Source organism: Ceratotherium simum, chromosome 11 (genome assembly GCF_057802395.1).
Source record: "Ceratotherium simum simum isolate JZ-2026a chromosome 11, ASM5780239v1, whole genome shotgun sequence".
Classification (NCBI taxonomy): Eukaryota; Metazoa; Chordata; class Mammalia; order Perissodactyla; family Rhinocerotidae; genus Ceratotherium; species Ceratotherium simum.
In genome coordinates this window covers 12,686,511-12,707,770 of record NC_141910.1, presented here as the reverse complement: position 1 = coordinate 12,707,770, position 21,260 = coordinate 12,686,511, and the positions used below count along the sequence as shown (strand labels likewise).

The window sequence follows — 21,260 nt, the reverse complement described above, 5'->3', positions numbered from 1 at the left end:
GTGCATTTAATGTTCCTCCATGTGTTTCCGTGGTTTGATAGCTCACTTCTTTCTGTCGCTGAAATTGACACTTTTTAATTGCATTAACCTGTGTTTTGAAAAAGGGAGGAAAGAGAGGAGTTTCTGTGGATGTCGAGGGAAGTGTTTCCTACAGACAGAGCTGCCGGCACCAAGCGTGATCTAAAGCTCGCCAAGCTGCCGGGACCCAGGTGAGGAGCCAGCAGGGCCTGTGCAGGGGCGGGGCGAGCCGCAAGTGGGGCGGGGCAGCGTGGGGCAGGAGGGGTAGTGGGCGGGGAAGAGGAGAGACCTGACAGGATTGTGTTTTGACAGCATCACTCTGGCTGCTGGGTCAGCGATGACAAGTGCTGCGGAGAAACAATAAGTCAGAGGGCGGCCGGGAGTCCTGAAGCCGGGGTCTCCGTTTTTAGCGGGGTACAGACCCCTCCCTGAGAAGGCGACGATGTCCCTGTAAGTTGTAACAATTGCTGTGGTTCCTGTGTTAACAATACGTATCTTTCAGATTAGCACATTTTTTTGTGTGTGTGTGAGGAAGATCAGCCCTGAGCTAACATCCGTGCTAATCCTTCTCTTTTTGCTGAGGAAGACCAGCTCTGAGCTAACATCCATTGCCAATCCTCCCCCTTCTTTTTCCCCCAAAGCCCCAGCAGATAGCCGTATGTCATAGTTGCACATCCTTCTAGTTGCTGTATGTGGGACGCGGCCTCAGCATGGCCGGAGAAGCGGTGCGCCTGTGCGCGCCCGGGATCCGAACCCCGCCCGCCAGCATCGGAGCGCATGCACTTAACCACTAAGCCATGGGGCCGGCCCTACTTACTCTTTAATAAATATTATATTCTGCAGGCAAATTAATCCCAAGTCAGCCCCTGACAAGCCCACTCAGCCACACTTTTTTTTTTAATTGTTACCATTGTTTGGTTTAAAGTGAGTTTTTCCCTTGGCTTCTGTTTACTTAGCAATTTTTAAAATTTATTTTTTATTGTAAAATGTACATCACATAAAATTTACTATTTTAACTATTTACAGGTGTCCAGTTCAGTGGCACTAATTACATTCACATTGTTGTGTAATCACCACAATCCATCTCCAGAACTTTTTCATCATCCCAAACAAAAACCCTGTATCCATCAAATGCTAAATCCCCCTTCCCCTCTCTCCCAGACCCTGGCAACCACCTATCTACTTTCTGTTTTCTATTTGTCCTTCTATGTCTGGCTTAATTCACTTAGCATAATGTCTTCAAGGTCCATCCATGTAGTAGAATGTGTCACAATTTTACTCTTTTTTAAGGCAGAATAATATTCCATCATATGTACATACCACATTTTGTTAGCTGCATGCTTTGAAGAGTGAATTTGTAAAGGTTCTGAATCTTTAGCTCTGACATTCAGCTAGTTGATGTCTCCAACTCTCCCTCACCTCATCCTGCTTTAAATAGTACATTTGAAATAAATGATGGGAGCACAGTGATTGTAAGGATGGAAAAATAGAACTTATATTACTTCAATTCTGTCATTCTGTGTGACCACTTGGAATTTTCTTGTATATTTAACATTTTTAACTTAGAGATAATTGGAATCCACTAGCATCAATCTTGAAAAAACAGACATGGGCATTATTGTAATTTCTGGAATTTATTGTGAAATGGAATTTTTATGAATCTCTGACAAACTTATCCATTTGTTTGCAACTCTTCCTATCTTTATATTTCTTCTTCAATAACCTACAGATTGACACAGCTGTCTGTACCACTACTGAACATGAATATGCAAAGAAAGTCAGTTTTGACAAATCTATTGATAATTTTACAGAAATTAAGACTCTAAAAAAGGAATTATAATTTTATTACTTATTACTATGACAGACCAATATGTAGGTATAGGTTTCCCCACTCTATAAAAGACATATATTAATGTAATTTAATAGTATTAATCCATTTTTTCCTTTTTGTACTGTAATTTTTATTTTATTTTTTATATTAACTTCCAAATGTAGAAAGTTCTCCGTATAAGTGTTGTATGTTGAAATTGTAGCCGTCAGGTGAAATAATGCATATTTCTTCCTACAAAAGTAATATGCCACAATAACTAATGATGATTGTGGAAGCTGTGAATTATACAAAAACAGTTATTAAGAATTTACAAGCAACAATAAGTTTAATGCACAGAGAAACAAGTAGACAGTTAATACAAAAACTGGGAGGCAGTGTTAACTGGGTAACCTTAGAAAGATCCTGTATCCTTTTTAAGCCAACAAATATTTGTACATTTTAAAATAATAGGAAGCAGAACAATAAAAATGAGATTATATTTTAATTCTAATCTTTGTAGAATTTTTTGGATCTTAACATTCATAACTTTGGACATATTAATCTTTAAGAACTAAATTAATTTTAGTTATTTAGCTAATTTAGGCCAGGAGGCTTTCAAGAGAAAGTACTACTTGGGAATTCTGCACGTCACATCAGGATGAATTAAAACATCACCAGTATACCTTCTCTGCCTCAAAACTTTACCAGGACAAAAATCTCCAAGATTATGTACAAAAATATCCACGCTCTGTGAACTTCAATCCAAACATAATAAGGAATGTGATAAAAGAAGAAACTTGTAGGAAAAAATTAGGTACTCATTTCTTTCTTACTAATCTGACTTCTGAACAACGGCCGTTACAAGAATGCTTTAAAGAAAACAATTTTTTATAGTTTTGAATCTATGAAATTTTCTAAATTTTTGTTTTGAAAAATGTCAAATTTATAGAAAGGTTGCACAAATAGTACAATGAGCACCCACAGACCCTCCACCTAGTTTCACCAGTTTTAAGCATTTACTTATACTTGCTTGTCTCTCTCTCTAGTATACATACACATATATGCAGACACACATGTACATATATACATACCTACATATACATAAGTGTTTACATTTATATATACATACATATCCACATTTACATATATATTTACCTATACGTATTTTTCGATGAACCATTTGGGAATTCATTGCAAACATCGAGACACTTCCCTCTAAATACTTCTGCCTGTGTCTGCTAAGAACAAGGTCCTTCTCCTTCATAACCACAGTGCAATTATTTTACCCAGGAAATTTAACATCGATATAATATTATCTAATATAGAGTTCATATTCAAATTTATCCAACTGTTGCAAGAATGTCCTTTATAACTCTGGTTTCCCCCCGCAAACCAAGAGCTAGTCCAGAATCACACAGTGCATTCAGTTGTAATGTTTTTTCCATCTCCTTTAGTCTGCAACTGTTGCTCTATTGCTTTTTTCTTTGGTAATATTGCCATCTTTTAAGAGTTCAGGACAATTACTTTGCAGAATGCCCCTTAATTTTGGTTTGTCTGACTGTTTCCTCATTATTCAATTCAGGTTAAGCCTGTTTGACAGAAATACTACCCAGACGATGTCGTGTTCTTTGCGGTACTTCGCTCGAAGAGACACACTTGTTCCGTTATTGGTAATGTTAGGTTGCTCATTTGGCTAAGGCGGCGTCCAGCAGGATGCTCCATTGTGAGGTGCCTGAACATTTTCCCCTTTGTGATTAATAAGTCATCTGTGAGGCGATGCTCTGAGACTGTACGAACAACCAGGTCCCCAATAATCTTTCACCCAGTGGTTTTAGCTTCCATTGATGATTCTTGCCTGAATCAATTTTTTTGTTTTGTTTTGTTTTGGTGAGGAATATCAGCCCTGAGCTAACATCCATGCCAATCCTCCTCTTTTTGCTGAGGAAGACCGGCCCTGAACTAACATCTATTGCCAATCCTCCTCCTTTTTTTTTTCCCCCTTTTTCTCCCCAAAGCCCCAGTAGATAGTTGTATGTCATAGTTGCACATCCTTCTAGTTGCTGTATGTGGGATGCGGCCTCAGCATGGCGGGACAAGTGGTGCGTCGGTGCGTGCCCAGGATCCGAACCCGGGCCCCCAGCAGTAGAGCGTGCGCACTTAACCACTAAGCCACGGGGCCGGCCTCACCTGAATCAATTATTAAGCATAGTTGTTATAAGAATGGTGATTTTCCCAATTTTACAATTTCTACATTTAATGATTGGCATTCTTCTATTTTACAAAGGCACTTTTCCTTCTCCCTCCCTTTCTATTATTATTAGTATTAGTCTTAATATTAGTAGTAATATGATCTCATAGATTCTTGTTTTTAATTGAACATTGTAAAATAAATACCTGTCGTTATTCATTTTGACATACAAATTGTCTCAAATTTAACCGCTGGTGGCTCCTTCAAGCTCACACCTGTGACCTTTTGACAGGTTCTCATCCTTCTTTGAGTGCTTTCTTGTTTTCCCTCACACAGGATATTTCAGGCCTCGTACTTTCCCTGCCCCCGTTCCAGAATCAGCCATTTCTCCAGGAAGCCCTGGTTCTTTTTAAATGGGAAATATTTAGAAATCAAAATCTGAGAGATATTCATGTCCAGTGCTGCTGGAGTATTGCTTTTCAGCCCTTTCAGGGGACAGATTTAGGAGATACAGAAACATATATATATTTTTTTAAATCATGAGTTCAAACTGACACCTCTAATTCCAATATAATACCACAGGGCTTTTCTTCTCTATTCTCCATTCTCCATTCCACATTTGTATTGTAAATTTCCTTCAGCCAAAGACCACCGGGAACACACCCAGTTGAACCAAGTCAGATTTATTGACTTGTTGCAGCAAGGGAAACCGTGCAGGCTGGGGAGCCGTGGAACATCCCAGTGAGAGGGTGTTAGAAAGCACTTACAGGATTTGGGCTTGTGTTAGGTGATTATGGGGGAAGGTTCAACGAAGTGATGCTTTGCTCTGGATATTTGCCATCAGGAAGCAGGGCTAATTCTATGATCAGGTATGTTAATGCTCATCTAGATAGCGAGAAGCATGGGAGCCAGGCGAACACTGTGACTGGTAGAGAAGCAGCAGTCACTCATATGATCCAGGATACAGGGATGTTGAGCCCTTTTTGTGGTTTAAACAATGTTCAAGTTTTTGTCTATGTTTGGACATGACTATGAAGTGGGCTTGTTTGTGTTTTGATCCATCACGGTCACAGAGTGGCCGTGTCTGATTTGGTGAACAATTTCTGTGAAATTGTTTCCATTTAATAAACACCACACCTTAGCCCCAAGTGCCAGGCCAGCTCCTGGCCGTCAGGGGCTACTTCTCTCTTTCTCAATATCTCCCTCTTCTCACAGTGAAATCTTCCTTCCAACAGTATCAGCATATTTAGTCATTTGCTCCATCCTACAATACACAAAAAATAATTTCAGAATTGTTACACTCATACCACTACGAACGATAAAAATATCAACTGAGGGGCCGCCCGGTGGCGCAGCGGTTAAGTGCTCGTGCTCCGCTGCAGCGGCCAGGGGTTCGCAGGTTCGGATCCCAGGCGCACCGAAGCACCGCTTGTTAAGCCATGCTGTGGCGGCGTCCCATATAAAGTAGAGGAAGATGGGCACAGATGTTAGCCCAGGGCCAGTCTTCCTCAAGAAAAAAGAGGATTATAAACCAATGTTACTGCAATAAACAAAAAATTTAAAAAAATAAAAATAAAAATAAATAGTTACTGATTTTCTACACTGAAATGAAAAAAAAAGAAAAAAGAGGAGGATTGGCATCGGATGTTAGCTCAGGGCTAGTCCTCCTCACAGAAAAAAAGAAAAAAAATCAACTGAAATTCAAGATTTCTTTGTAGGTTTTTTCATCCTCAGAATATGTCCAACTAAGAGTACTGTGTTCAAAGTTACTTGAACTAATTCTATTTTTGTCTTCCATATGAATGATTTTGTTGTCAATTTGACTCACAGCTAGGTTGATTTTAAAATGAAATTTTAAGTATTTTTCTCCAATCCTTGTCGCTTTATTTTTATTATTTGAATATGTAAAATGTTAACACAGTTCAAAAGTCAAAACTATATGAAAAGGTGTACTCGGAAAAGTATCATTCCTTTCCTTCTTCCTCCTGCCGCATTGTCACCTAGCCCCTCCAGGTAAGCCATTTCATTAATTTCTCGTTCCTCTTTCCAATCTTTCCCCTTACAAAAATAAGCAGGCACACATATAGACTTTTATTTCCCTTACTTACACAAAAGCTAGCATACAAAATATACTTTTACTTTGTTTTTTTTTTGAAGTCAGGTTTATTGAAGTATGATATATATTCAGTCAAATTCACCCTTCTTAAGTGTACAGTTTGATTGATATTGACATCTATACAGCCAGGTAACCACCAACAAAATCAAGGTATAGAACATTTCCATCACCCCAAAAAGTTCCCTCTGCCCCTTTGCAGTCAACCTTCTTCTTCCACTCCCAGCCTCCAGCAAACACTGATTTAATTCCTCTCTCTATTATTTTGCCTTTTCTAAAATATCACAGAAATGGAATCATACAGTATTTCGCCCTTTGTGCCATCTGGCTTCTTTCACTTGACATAATGCTTTTGAGATTCATCATTGTTGTGAAAAGTACTAGTAGTTCCTTTCTTTTTATTGCTGCGTACTATTCCATTGTATGGCCAGAACAATTTGTTTATCCCTCTGTCAGTTCATGGACATTTGGTTTGCTTCTGGTTGATTGCACTTTACTTTATATCTTAATAATATAGACTGGAAATCATTCCTTAACAGTTTATAGAGTTTGTGGAAATTAATAAACAGAAACCTCATTAAATTGGAGTTGGGAGTCCAAAAGCGGGAGCTCTCCCACACTGTGAGGATCGCAGAGCCCAACAGGAAGAAGAAAGTCTTCCTCTTCTTGACAGGCAAGAAGCTCAGCCAATGAGAGACTGTCACAACTCAGCCAATGAAAAGCCACTACACCTGGAACTCCTTGTTTACCCTAGCCCTCCCAACTTTCTCCTCCCCTCTATAAAAGAGTTTCTCCTCCTCTGCTTCTCAGGACTTGCACATGTCTTATGGATGCAGACCCTGGCTGGCAATTCTTTGCTGATCCTGAATAAACCCATTTTTGCTGGAGAAATAACTGGCTGTCTACTTGTTTAAGGTCACCATTTTGGTAGCCCTTACAGGGATCCAGAGAAAACTCTACATGGCTCCAAGGCTGGTGAGCAAACAGGTGTGGTACCCACAAAGGAGCCTCTGAGCTCGCTGCTTTTCTCCTGACCCTGGAGTTTGAGGGTAAGTCTTTTCTCCGGGATCTGAGCTTCTGTCCTCTTCGTGTTTGAGGCTCTCCAGGCTTTGTTCAAGATCTACTTTAAGGCTTCGTCCTTTTCTGGTCAAGGCCTTGTTTGTCTGTCAGTGCTCAGGTGACACTTCAGCCTGACTCTTTGAATCAGGCTGTTCCTTAGAACTGCACTAGCTTTTGGTCCAGTTCCTTTTGGAATCAGACTGTTTTCTACTGAAACTGTGTTAGCCTTCAGTCTGACTTTTGGACTGTTTCATTGGAACTGTGCCTTCAGCCTTTGGCCCAATTCCTTTGGAACCGGGCTGTTATATTGGAACTGTGCGGTTTAGCCCTTGGCCTGACTCCTTCAGAATTAGGCTGGTTCGTTAGAATTGTACTGTGCAGCCTTTGGCCTGACTCCCTCGGCATTAGGCTGTTCCCTTAGAACTGTGCTCATATTAATCCTGCAGGCTGTTTGAACTCTTCAAGCTGTTTGAGTTGCAAGCTGTTTAAGCTATTTGGTCTGTTTGAAAATTATTCTTTTACTCTAGAGAAAAACCTCTGAGAAATGGGATCACAGTTATCTAAATGTTTTAATGGCGCCCCACCCCCACCCCCAGGGACCCCAGCCAATTTTATGTTTAAAAATTGCAGTCCTTCCTCCTGCGCATTTCTAACTAAATGGACCGACTTAACCAAAAGTGCCTCTTTGCAAAATAAGATTACTGAGGCAGTTTAAGATTAAGTGAATCAAACAAACAATTAAAAAAAGATAGAATGGCTTCCAAAGCCTCATGTTTCCCTCCTCTGGAGCCGTCTTGTTTGGCTTCCCCCAGCAACTTGGGCTCAGGCCCAGCCTCTGCCTCCATCTTCCTCCTTCCCTTCTGTACTGCCTACACCTCCTCTGTACCCTCAGTTCCCCCATACTAACACTCTCACTGAACTTTGCCTTTTCGCTGAACCTCTCCCCACTCCCTCTTCCTCTGAACCTATCAGAATCTGTCCCTTTAAAATTAAGCCTTCTGAGGATCCAAAATCTAAACCCTTAATTTCTTTTATTCCCTGGAGTAAATCTGAACTGTGAGCCACAGGCAAAGATTTTCCCAAAGCAACTGAAGATCCTCACAGATGTGCTGAGAAACTTAATATAGTCATTCAAACGTATCAACCTGGTTTCTGTGACTTATGTCAGCTAGTTCATATGCTTGTCAGTGAAGGCTAGGCCCAGCGTTGGATGAAAACCTCTAATTGGGGAAATCCTGAAAGTTCTCTAGAATCACAACCAGGAGACCAACCAGCTGACGTGTTGTATGATCAGGTTTGGGCAATCACTAGACAACTTCATCAGGCAATTCCTAGGGCTTTCCCAAAGCCTGTTGATTGGAACAAAATTCAGGTTTGTGCACAAAAATCTGTTGAACTTGTTCATGATTATTACAATTTACTTCATTTTGTCTTTAGTAAAAATTCTTATCTTCCTTCCGATGTTGGTTCCAGCCAGGTAGCATTTAACTCCATGTTTATCAATAGGCTGAACCCAGACCTTTCCCTTCTAGTAAAAAGGACAAGTATGAAACAGGAACCTATGTCCACTCCAGACTTAGTTAATCTGGCAAACCAACTTGCTTACACTCTAAATAAGTCATCTAAAAGAAAGACCACTAAAATTCTTAATCTTCAACTCCAGCAAATGAAGGCCCCTAAATGAAACCAATATTCTCCTAGTTCCTATTATTATTGCAAAGAGCCAAGACATTGGAGAAGAGATTTTTACAAATCTAAGCAGTCATGTGCCTTTAGCCCTCTAACTATCCTTTCCAATGTCCTCCAAATTCCCAGGATGGGGCTCTGAGGAAGTACAGGGGCTCTTCCCAACCTTCCCTCTTAATCAACTTGGACAAGCATTTCTCCAGATTGGAGGTGAATCTCTTTCTGTCCTTATTGACACTGGAGCCACTCTTGATGCTCAACCCCACTACTATAAAGCAGCCCCTGCCTCGGAGTACTAAAACAGGTCACATAGTACCACAACAGTTTAAGTTCTAATAAACCTCAAGAGTTGCCTGTCTCTGAACCTAGTCCCTTTGTTTAGGCCCTTTGTTTGTTAATGGACTGAATAATTAATGGGCTAAGAGACACACACCCTTTTCCCTTAGTCCCTCTACTCCTATTCATTTATTAGCCCAAGACTTCTTAGAAAAGTATCATGTCAGAATTGCTTTCTCTCAAAAGGGTGACATAATTCTAGAATTTGACAGTAGTCATCAAAACGGCTAACCAGCTGAATTAAATGACCTTTTGAAATCTTTTATTTGCTCCGTCTCTTGACGATACTAGAGCTGATTCTGGAAGCTTATCATTTGTTCCCGTTGAATCAGCTACCACCTCCTTTATGGGCAAAATCTCCAAATGATGTTGGTAAAATTCACAGCGCACCTCCCATCAAGATTCAAATAGATCCCTCAACATCTCTCTCCAGAATTAATCAATACCCTATAAGTAAAGAAGCCCTTCAAGGTATAAAGGCCATAATAGAGAATTACAAGGTGCAAGGCCTCATTATCCCTTGTACTAGTCCCTGTAATGTTCCTATTTTACCTGTAAGAAAACCCAAGGGCCAAGGGTGGAGGTTTGTCCAGGACCTCTGAGTATTAAACAACATCATTACCACCCAGTACCCTGTTGTTCCTAACCCTCATATGCTACTAACATCCATTCCACTGGAAGCAAATTCTTTACAGTAATTGATCATGCAGTGCATTCTTCAGCATCCCAGTTAATGAGGCTAGTCAATACCTTTTTGCCTTCACTTGGGAAGGAAAACAATTCTCCTGGACAGTGATGCTTCGGGGTTTTACTGAGAGCCCTTCTTAGTTTTCACAAATCCTGGAGGCTGATTTGGATGATATAAAGTTCCCTAGGGGTTCTACTTGGTTGCAATATGTGGACAATTTGCTTCTTTGCTCTCCCTCCCAAGCCTCCTCACAGGAAGACAGCATCCATTTGCTAAAGCTTTTAGCCTTAAAGGGACATAAGGTCACCAAGGAGAAATTGCAGTTTTCCCAAACCCAGGTTCAATATTCAGGGCATGTGATATCAGAACAAGGACTACATCTAGATCTAAATAGGCTTCATGGTGTCCTAAGTTTCCCAAAACCCAAAACTAAGCTCCAGCTGTGAGGTTTTCTCGCTCTAGTTGGTTATTGCTGAAACTGGATTCCAAATTTTTCTCTTATGGCCAAAGTTCTCTGTATGTTTTACTAAAGAACAACAATCCACGGGCCGGCTCCGTGGCTTAGCGGTTAAGTGCACGCGCTCTGATGCTGGCGGCCTGGGTTCGGATCCCGGGAGCGCCCCGAGGCACCACTTCTCCGTCCAACGTGAGGCCGAGTCCCACATACAGCAACTAAAAGGATGTGAACCTATGACATACAACTGTCTGCTGGGGCTTTGGGGGGAAAAAAACTGAATAAATAAAATCTTTAAAAAAAAAAAAAAAAAAAAAAAGAACAACAATCCAGACCCAATTTTATGGGTAGAACAGGACAACATAGCCTTTAAGGTCTTAAAGGAGAATTTGATGAACTCATTTGCCCTTGGACATCCCAATTATCAGATTCTCTTTTTCCTTTTTGCATCTGAAAAGGAAGGGAATGCCCTTAGGATGCTCACCCAAAAACGCAGGGACTACCATCGACCCATAGGGTGTTATGGCCAGGAACTGGACCCTGTGGCATGAGGATACCCCCTTGCCTTAGAGCCATTACTGCCACTGCTCTTTTGTTTAAGGCCTCCAAGAAAATCATTGTGGGATCCCCTTTAACCTTTTTTGTACCTCATGCTGTAGAGGCCCTTCCAAATTATCAACACACTCAACATTTTTCTGTCAGCTGCCTCACCTCCTATGAAAACTTTTTGTTAACTGCTCCTCACATAACTCTTTTACATTGTAATAACCTTAACACTGCTACTCTTCTCCCCTCTGTTCCTGACAAAGTCCCTCCCAACTGTTTTTTTTTTTTTTTTTTTTTTTTATTTATTTTTCCCCTAAAGCCCCAGGCGATAGTTGTATGTCATAGTTGCACATTCTTCTAGTTGCTGTATGTGGGACGCCGCCTCAGCATGGCCGGAGAAGCAGTGCGTCTGTGCGCGCCCGGGATCCGAACCGGGGCCGCCTGCATCAGAGCGCACGCACTTAACCGCTAAGCCACGGGGCCGGCCCCCCTCACAACTGTTTAATGCTGACGGGTCACCTCCTAATTCCTCATGATGATCTGTAGGAAACTCCTTTGGGTAATGCCAACTTCTCATGGCTTACTGAGGCTTCTTATTTAAAAGGTGACAATGGGGGGCTGGCCCGGTGGCGTAGCAGTTAAGTTCATGCACTCCACTTTGGTGGCCTGGGGTTCACAGGTTCGGATCCCGGGTGCAGACCTATGCACCACTCATCTGGCCATGCTGTGGAGGCGTCCCATATATAAAAAGTAGAGGAAGATGGGCACAGATGTTAGCTCAGGGATAATCTTCCTCAGCAAAAAGAAGAAGATTGGCAAACGGACCTTAGCTCAGGGCTGATCTTCCTCACTGAAAAAAAAAGGTGACGATGGCAAATACTGTGCTGGGTGTGCTACTGCAACTCCTTTTGATATTGTTGAAGCAGCACCTTTACCTATGGCTACTTTGGGCCAACAGGCTGAATTATATACTCTTACGCAGGCTTGTACTTTAGCCAAGGGCAAAACTACCAACATTTATTCTGATAGTAGATATGCTTTCAAAGCAGCTCATGATTTTGGAATGTCGTGGAAGCAACGTGGCTTCCTTACTTTCAGCAGAAATAAAATTAAAAATGGCCCCTATGTTCAGGAATTATTAGATGCTATACTTTGACCTGCCACATTAGCAATTATTAATATCCCAGGGCATTCTACACTTGACTCTCTGGAAGCTAAAGGAAATCACCTTGCTGACATTTCTGTAAGGAATGCAGCCCTTAAAGGAACCAACAACAGCCAAGCCTCTGCCATGGTCCAAAGGGATATTTCCCCAAATGATAACTTAGAGAAACTGACTAGAGAAGCCCAACAGTTGGCCTCAGAAGAGGAAAAACAAGAGTGGAAATTCAACAATTGTTGGTTTGATAAAAAGAGAAAACTCTGGTTTGGACCAAATAACAACCCAGTCCTACCGGAGATTCTAAAATCCCTACACCTAACCAGTGTACATGCATTAAACCATTGGTCTCCTGACAAAATGATAGCACTCATGAATCAATATTGGTGGGGAAATATTAACAGGGCCACAGAAAGTGCCCACCTCACTTGTCCCACTTGTCCCAAATACAACCTAGGAAAGCCTGTGCATACTGCTCCTGGACATTTGAATCTGCCTAATGGACCATTCGAGGTTTTGCAAATGGATTTCATTCCCCATCTCATGGATATAAATATGTTCTAGTCACAGTCTGTATGTTTTCTCATTGGACTGAAGCCTTCCCTTGCAGACAGCCTACTGCCTCTTCTGTGGCTAAAGTCCTTTTGGAAAAGATTATCCCTACCTGGGGAACTCCTCATGAACTTCACAGTGATCGAGGAACTCATTTTACTGGTCAGGTGCTTTGACAAGTCTGCACTGTTTGGACGGTTTTACAACACTTCCATTGCATTTACCACCCTTAAAATTTGTAGATATTCTCCAAATACCTTGGCCAAAAGCATTGCCATTGGTCCTTATAAATTTCAGATCTACCCGCTTCGGAACTCATAAACTCTCACCCTTTGAAATAGTCACAGGATGTCTAATGCATTTGGCTTCTGTCTCTCTTGATGCACAGCTGATAGAAGGAGATATACTCCAATATTGCAAAGGCCCAATTGCTTCTATTAAGATTAACCATGTTTTGGTAGAGCAATCTTTTCACAGTGTGCTCCAAGGAGACAAAAACTTTAAACATCACACTTTGCAACCTGGAGATTTTGTCTATTGGAAAAGACAACTCCAGAAGGACTCTCTTCAACCTTGCTGGAAAGGCCCCTATCAGGTACTCTAACCCTTGTGCTGCCAAACTCCAGGGAATAGACTCTTGGATTCACATGACACACCTAAAGAAAGCTCCCAATCCTGACTGGACCTGCACACCAGCTGGTGACCTGAAAGTAAAGATTTCTCAGAACTGAAGCAGACAACATCTGATTAGGCAGCTTTCTCACGATGGCTGGATGAGGCCTGTTGGAAGTTTGTCTGCCAAACATTTGATGATGACATATCACTTCAGATGACCTCCAATGCCTATGATCTCGATAACATATGGACTTTAGATAAAAGGTTCCTGAGGGCTGGCCCCGTGGCTTAGTGGTTAAGTACGCACGCTCCACTACTGACGGCCCGGGTTCGGATCCTGGGCGCGCACTGACGCACCGCTTGTCCGGCCATGCTGAGGCAGCGTCCCACATACAGCAACTAGAACGATGTGCAACTATGACATACAACTATCTACTGGGACTTTGGGGAGAAAAAGGGAAAAAATGGAGGAGGATTGGCAATAGATGTTAGCTCAGGGCCAGTCTTCCTCAGCAAAAAGAGGAGGATTGGCATGGATGTTAGCTCAGGTCTGATCTTCCTCACACCAAAAAAAAAAGGTTCCTGAGAGTTCTCCCTTCTACTCGTCCTAGTTACTAAAATGTGCTACAATAGGTTTCCAATCTGTGCCCTTTCCCTCCAAAGTGGGACATGACACCAAAGAAAGGTCCTTCCTGGCATTGAGGAACAAAAGACCAATGAAACTGGAAAAACCTGACTCTTGGTCAGCTTTCAGAGAAAGCTCTTGATCAAAAAGGAAAAATGTGGAAATTAATAAACAGAAATCTCATTAAATTGGAGTCAGGGGGCCAAAAGGGGGAGCTCCCACTCCCTATGATTGCAGAGCCTAAGAGGAAGAAGAAAGACTTCCTCTTGACTGGCAAGAAGCTCAGCCAATGAGAGACTGTCACAACTCAGCCAATGAAAAGCCACTACACCTGGAACTCCCTGTTTACACTAGCCCTCCCAATTTTCTCCTCTCCTCTATAAAAGAGTTTCTCCTCCTCTGCTGCTCTGGACTTGCACATGTCTCACCATGGATGCAGACCCAGAATGGCAATGCTTTGCTGATCCTGAATAAACCCATTTTTGCTGGAGAAATAACTGGCTGTCTACTTGTTTAAGGTCAACAAATTCTTTCTTATTCTCTTCCCTCCACTTCTCTACATGTTTTCAAATAACAGCTTTATTGAGATATCATTCACAAAGCTTGAAGTTCACCCTTTTAAAGTGTACAATTCAGTGGTTTTTAGTATATTTGCAAAGTTGTGCATAGATCAACACTATACAATTCTGGAATATTTTCATCACCTCCAAAAGAAACTCCATATCCATTAGCAGCCACACCCTATCCCTAACCCTATCTACTTTCTTAGTCTAAGGATTTGTCTATTCTGGACGTTTCATATAAATGGAATCATCTAATATGTGGCCTATTGTGTCTGGCTTCTCTTACTTCTGGCATAATGTTTTCAAGGTTCATCCACATAGTAGTATGTATCAATACTTCATTCCTTTTTATGGCCTTATAACATTCCATTGTGTGAATATACCACATTTTGTTTACCCATTCATCAGTTGATGGAAATTTGGATTGTTTCCACTTTTTGGCTATTATGAACATTCACGTACAAGTTTTTGTGTAGACATGTTTTCACTTCTCTTGGGTAAATACCCAGGGGTGGAATTGCTGGGTCGTATGGTAACACTATGTTTAACCATTTAAGAAACTGTCAGACTGTTTTCCAAAGCGGCTGCACCACCAGCATGTGTGAGGGTTCTGATTTCTCCACATTCTCTCCAAACTTGTTATTGTCCATGTTTTTCATAGTATTTATTTATTTTTTTTTTGGTGAGGAAGACTGGTCCTGAGCTAACATCCATTGCCAATCTTCCTCTTTTTTTTTTTGTGAGGAAGATCAGCCCTGTGCTAACATCTGCCAACCTTCCTCTTTTTTCACTGAGGAAGACTGGCCCTGGGCTAACATCCATGCCCATCTTCCTCCACTTTATATGGGACGCTGCCACAGCATGGCTTGCCCCGGACCGCCGCAGTGGAGCGTGCACACCTAACCGCTTGCACCACTGGGCCGTCCGCAATCTTCCTCTTTTTTCCTTGAGGAAGATTGTCCCTGAGCTAACATCTGTGCCCATCTTCCTCTATTTGTATATGGGATGCTGCCACAGCATGGCTTGATGAGTGGTGCGTAGGTCCATGCCTGGAATCGGAACCTGCAAACTCTGGGCCGCCAAAGGAGAGTGGGCGAACTTAACCACTATGCCACCGGGCCGGCCCCTGTCCATGTTTTTGAGTCTAACCATCCTAGTGGGTGTAAAGTGCTATCTCACTGCAGTTTTGGTATTCATTTTCTCAGTGGCTAATCTTGTTGAGAATATTTTCATGTGCTTTTTTCCCATTTGTATATCTTCTTTGGAGAAATATCTATTCAAATCTTTTGCCTATTTTTTAATTGGATTATTTGTCTTTATTGTTGAGTTGTATGAATTCTTTATATATGATTTATTCTACTACTTGTGTGGTTACATTTTAACATTTAGATCTCTGATCTATTTGCATATTTTTCTTGTGTATGGTATAAGAAATGGGTCCAATTTTATCTTTTCCCAAGTAGTTCTTTAGTTGTCTCAACACCGTTAATAAAAAATGTCTATCTTTTCCCTGGTAATTTGAGATATCGCCTTATTTTATACTAAATTTCCACATTCTAGTCTTTCTATTCTGTTCCTCTGGTTGGTCTATTCATGTGCCAGTACCTCACAGTTTTAATAGTATAGTATATTTATATTTATAGTATATATTAGTATTTAATATTAACATTTATAGCATATTTTAATATCTGGTAGGGCTAGTGTCCTCTCATTGCTCTTCTTTTTCAGGAGTCTCCTAGCTATTATTCCATGTTTATTTTTCTATATGAACTTTAGAATGAACTTGTCTAGTGCCAGAAAAAAAATACTTGTTGATACTTTTGACTCACACTAAATTTGTAAATTAACTTAGCACTGACATTTTTATGCTATTGAATCCTTCTATCCAAGAACAAGTTTACATTTCTCATTTGTCCAAGTCTGCTTCTGTATCTTTTAGGATGCTTTAAAGTTTTCCTCATATAGGATTTTCACATTTCTTGTTGTTTCTTCCTAAATATATTATCTTTTTATGTTGCATTATAAATGGGGCTTTCTTTTTCATTTTATCTTCTAATTGGCTATTGGTTTTATATATGAAGCCTATTGATTTTTGTATTTTAATTTTATACATTGCTAGTTTACTGAATTCTTTTATTGTTTGAGTTAGCTTTAAAGTGGTTTTTTTGGGATTTGCAGATATGCTACATCAACTGCATATAGAGATAGTTTTACTTCTCTTCCAATTCTTATGCTCTAATTGTTTTCATGTCTAATTGCACTGGCTACTAATTCCAATGCAATGGTAAATAGTAGTAGAGACTATGGGCATCTTTGCCTTGTTCCTGATCCCCATTAAGTTATATTTAGAACTGATATATATATATAATGTTAAAAAACATCCACCAATTACTATTTTATTGGATGTTTTGATCAGGAATAGGTGTTAAATTTTGTCAAAGGCCTTTTCAGCATACCTGGAGAATATATGGTGAATTATAGTAATGGATTTCCAAATATGAACTATATCTGCTTTTTTTTACCTGTAACCCACTTGGTCATGAAGATTTATTTCCTTAATTGGCTATTGGGTTAGGAGTGCAATATTTTATTTAATTCTTAAGTGAGATTCATTTATAGTTTTCATTTTTGTGCTAACTACATCAGATTTATATATTAATTTTGTACTTGCTTTACAAAAGGATTTGTCAGTTTTCCTTTTTTTTTTTAGTTTCTGGAACAATTTATATAGTATTGGAACTATCTGGTATTTAAAGGTTTGATAGAATTCCCCTGTATATGGTGTATTTATTTGATAAATTTCTCTAGTATTTTATGGAGATTGGTCTGTTAATGCTTTCTATCTCTACAGGGGCCAATTTTGGTAAATTGTATTTTCTTCTGAAATTATTCATTTTAATCTGTTTTGAAATTTGTTTGCATAAAGTTGTACAAAATAGCCTCATTTTTTGTGTGTGTGTGTGAGGAAGATCAGCCCTGAGCTAACATCCATGCTAATCCTCCTCTTTTTGCTGACGAAGACTGGCTCTGAGCTAACATCCACTGCCAATCCTCCTCCTTTTTTCCCCCCCAAAGCCCCAGTAGATAATTGTATGTCATAGTTGCACATCCTTCTAGTTGCTGTATGTGGGACGTGGTCTCAGCATGGCCAGAGAAGCAGTGCGTTGGTGCGCACCCAGATCCAAACCCGGGCCGCCAGTAGCGGAGCGCTCGCACTTAACTGCTAAGCCACGGGGCCGGCCCGATTTTTTAATTTCCTCTGATCCAGTGGTTATTTCCCTATGCCGCTTCTTATTTTGTATTTTTGTGCTTTCTTCCCTTTTTTATTAGTTTAATTATTGGTTTGTGGATCCTGCTAATTTTTTCCAAAGAACCAGCATTTTTTTTTCAAAGAACCAGCATTTTGATTTATTATTTCTACTATCTTTTGTTTCCTACCTCATTAATTTATACTTTTATGCTTATTATTTCCTTCCTTGTACTTTCTTTTGATTAACTTTGTTGTTCTTTTTCTAGCTTTTTGAGGAAGCTAAAAATTTAAACAAAAGGTAGCTATAGCTTGCCAGCTATTTTGGGGTAATGTTTTTTTTTGTTTGTTTGTTTGCTTTTTAACTTCTATTCCACCTATGAATCCTAGAAACGAAGTTCATTCTAGAAGATTTCACTGAAAAATCTCCTTCCCAAATTAAGGTTGATGGTATCAATAAGTATACTTGTGAACATGAGCACTTGTTTCATATGGCAAATGTGTAGCATATGGACCACAGGAGCAGGCTATGCACCTGACGCTCCTCAGACATTGTCTCTACACAAGACTTTATGACTTTAAAATTTCAGTTAAAATTTTAAACATAAAATTTCAGATTATTGACGTTATTTATCCCTGAAGTTAATTCTCTAATAATGGTAATTCCATTTCATGCTTAGCTTTGGCTTAACATTTATTTTGTCATATGGCCTGAATGTTTGGTCCACTTCTACCAGGAAGGGGGCAAGGAGGTTGGGGGCGGTACAGTCTGGTTTAAGGGTAGCCAAGAGAGAAAGGAATTAGGAGGCAGGGGGAAGTTAGGCTTGAGGTGCCAGAGGGAAGACCCAGTGGTGCCCCAAGGGTTCTGTTACCACAGACGCTCTAGGACCGTCCGTGCGCTGCCTGCCTTCTCATGTGAGAGGCCTCTTGGACCTCCAGGTTCCTCCCCAGGGTGCTGCAACACCAGGGCGCTGCATCCCCGGAACCGATTGGACCGCCTCTCCCGGGCGCTCCACCCCTGGGGCCGGGATCCAGGCTCCCCCCCGGAGCGCTCCATCCCTGGGCCTGGCGGGCGGCCTCCGTGGCGGCAGGGGGCGGCCTCTCGGCGGCGGCTCTTTGCTGGGTCCCGGGTCGCGAGCTTCCGGGGCATTGGCAGGCAACGTCCCTACCCCTCGGTCTTTCCCTTCCCGGGCCTGTGCGCACCTATTCCGGATGAATGCGCGTGTGTGCGCTTCTGGACTCGGGAAAATATCCTGGTCATTTGCAAATTAATACACACGGGGCGCGGGGCGGGCCTTTTTGGTGAGGAGCGACCGGGAGGAGGGGCCGCTGAAGAGACCCAGGAGGAGGCAGCGGCCGCGAGGAGCCGCGCCCGCCGCGGGGAGCGCCGTTTCCAGCCCCCTGCACCGAGCTCCGGGATCAGTTTGACTTAGAAAAACATATACTGTAGGAAATTGGTATTCTTAAGAAATACATCACATTTGTCAGAGTAAGGACAGAGATTGACCTCAGCTATGCAAAGCAACTCAGGAATCTTTTGAAGAAATACCAACCTAAAAAGAACTCGAAGGAGGAGGAAGAATACAGTTATACATTACCTAAAGCTTTCCTTTCCACCCTGTGAGTGAAAGGAGCGATCACGCTGGGCAGCATGAACTTGTCCTCGAGAACTTGACCTCATGGATCACTGTGGAGTTAGCCGGATATGTTCAAGACCTGAGCAGGAGTGGACATCGCACTTTCATGATGCACGGAAGGCACAACCACCAATAGATACTTGCTGGAAGCAACTTAAATCAGGTAAAAGACGATTTGAGCGAGATTGCAAAAAGACTTGACGGCGCACAGCAGCATTTTGGGAAAACGATGCTAACATGAATGTTTTAAAAAGTAGATGTTGGGGCCGGCTGGTGGCTAGTGGTTGAGTCCAGTGTGCTCTGCTTAGGAGACCTGGGGTTAGGATCCCCAGTGCAGACCTGCACCACTCATCAAGCCATGCTCTGGTGGCAACGCACATACAAAATAGAGGAGGATAGGCACAGATATTAGCTCAGGGCCACTCTTCCTCAAGCAAAAAGAGGAAGATTGGCAACAGGTGTTAGCTCAGGGCCAGTCTTACACACAAAAAAACAAGTAGATGTTGAAAAGGCACGCCAACAAGCTCAAAAGTGGCACCAATGGCAGAGGACAGCAAAGCAGATTACTCATCAATTCTTCAAGAAATTTGACCATGAGCTGCGTTAATATTACCATCCTCGGGCCGGCTCTGTGGCTTAGCGGTTAAGTGCGCGCGCTCTGATGCTGGCGGCCTGGGTTCGGATCCTGGGAGCGCCCGGAGGCACCACTTCTCCGTCCAACGCGAGGCCGAGTCCCGCGTACAGCAACTAGAAGGATGTGAACCTATGACATACAACTATCTACTGGGGCTTTGGGGCGAAAAAGCTGAATAAATAAAATCTTTAAAAAAAAAAAAAAAATATTACCATCCTCATATTTCCAACATCTTTCAGAAAATACAAGAGATGGAGGAAAGGAGGATAGTGAGAAGTTGAGAATCAATAAAGACAGAGATTGATCCGCAGGTGATAGCAGTCAATGGGAAATGCTTGGATAGAATAGTAAAGGCAGCAGAATCAGTAATCTGAAAAATGTCAGAGCTGGTAATAGAAACTTTCAAGTCAGAGTTTGAGCCTGCTGGAGACATCTGAGGATGACACTCAGCCAATGAAATGTACTGTGTCTGATAATAGTCTTTCAAATTCCAGAGAAGGTAAACCAGAGGTCAAATCTGATAGCAAATCCAAAGGAAAGTTATGGCTGCTCATAAACATAAATAAATCTTCCCAACAGAAAAGGGAGCTCATTGCTGGAAAGAGTTGATGATCTTCAAACCCAAAATTCACTGCTTCAAAAGGCTAAAGTGTAATGAGTGCAACACCAGAGAATTTCAGCAATCTTCTACCTCAACAAAGTAGGAAAAAGCTATAAAAGAAAGTCAATGAATTAAATAAAGAAGTCCAAATGGAGGTGGATCAAAGAGACGACATAACAAAGATAAAGAATGACTATCTAAAGAATCCTCAAACCGGAGACATAGCCAGTTTGGGTCACAAAATAACAAAAGTCAGACAAAAATATAGAAAAACTGTGACTAGAGGCCCAGAAATTTTAAATCTGGCTGGCTGAGATTGAAGGCAGGCTCCCAGCACCAAGCGAACAGGCCTGAAAACAGAGTAGAATGTGCAGACGCCCAAAACCCCAATCACTGTGCACAAGACGGGGAGAAGAGAGATGCCAGTTACCAAAAGAGCAAAGTCAGAAGAGCGAGGGGAAGGTTCTGGCCACGGATTTTAATGATGAATTTGGTAACAAAGAACCCCCTCCCACCATAGGGACTTGTATAGCTCTCTACATATTTGAAAGTCAAAATAAAAGAATCATTTCAGTAGTTGAAGCAGAAACATTGTATGTTATAGGGGGAAATGAAGGTGATTCTGCATTTGGAGAAATGAGGATGAAAAGGGTTACATTTCTACTTCATCTGTGAAAGTCTATTTGGACAAAAATGCCACAGGTCCTAAGGTGTATATTTAATATCACT

General features: G+C 41.4%; 2 pseudogenes; both read left to right on the top strand.

Moving 5' to 3' along the window:
• The first annotated feature begins 129 nt into the window (after positions 1–129).
• LOC147915925 (formin-binding protein 1 pseudogene) lies at positions 130–19,584 on the top strand (annotated as a pseudogene).
• A 1,000-nt stretch (positions 19,585–20,584) lies between these two features.
• Positions 20,585–21,253, top strand: LOC101402116 (formin-binding protein 1 pseudogene; annotated as a pseudogene).
• Positions 21,254–21,260: the final 7 nt, after the last annotated feature.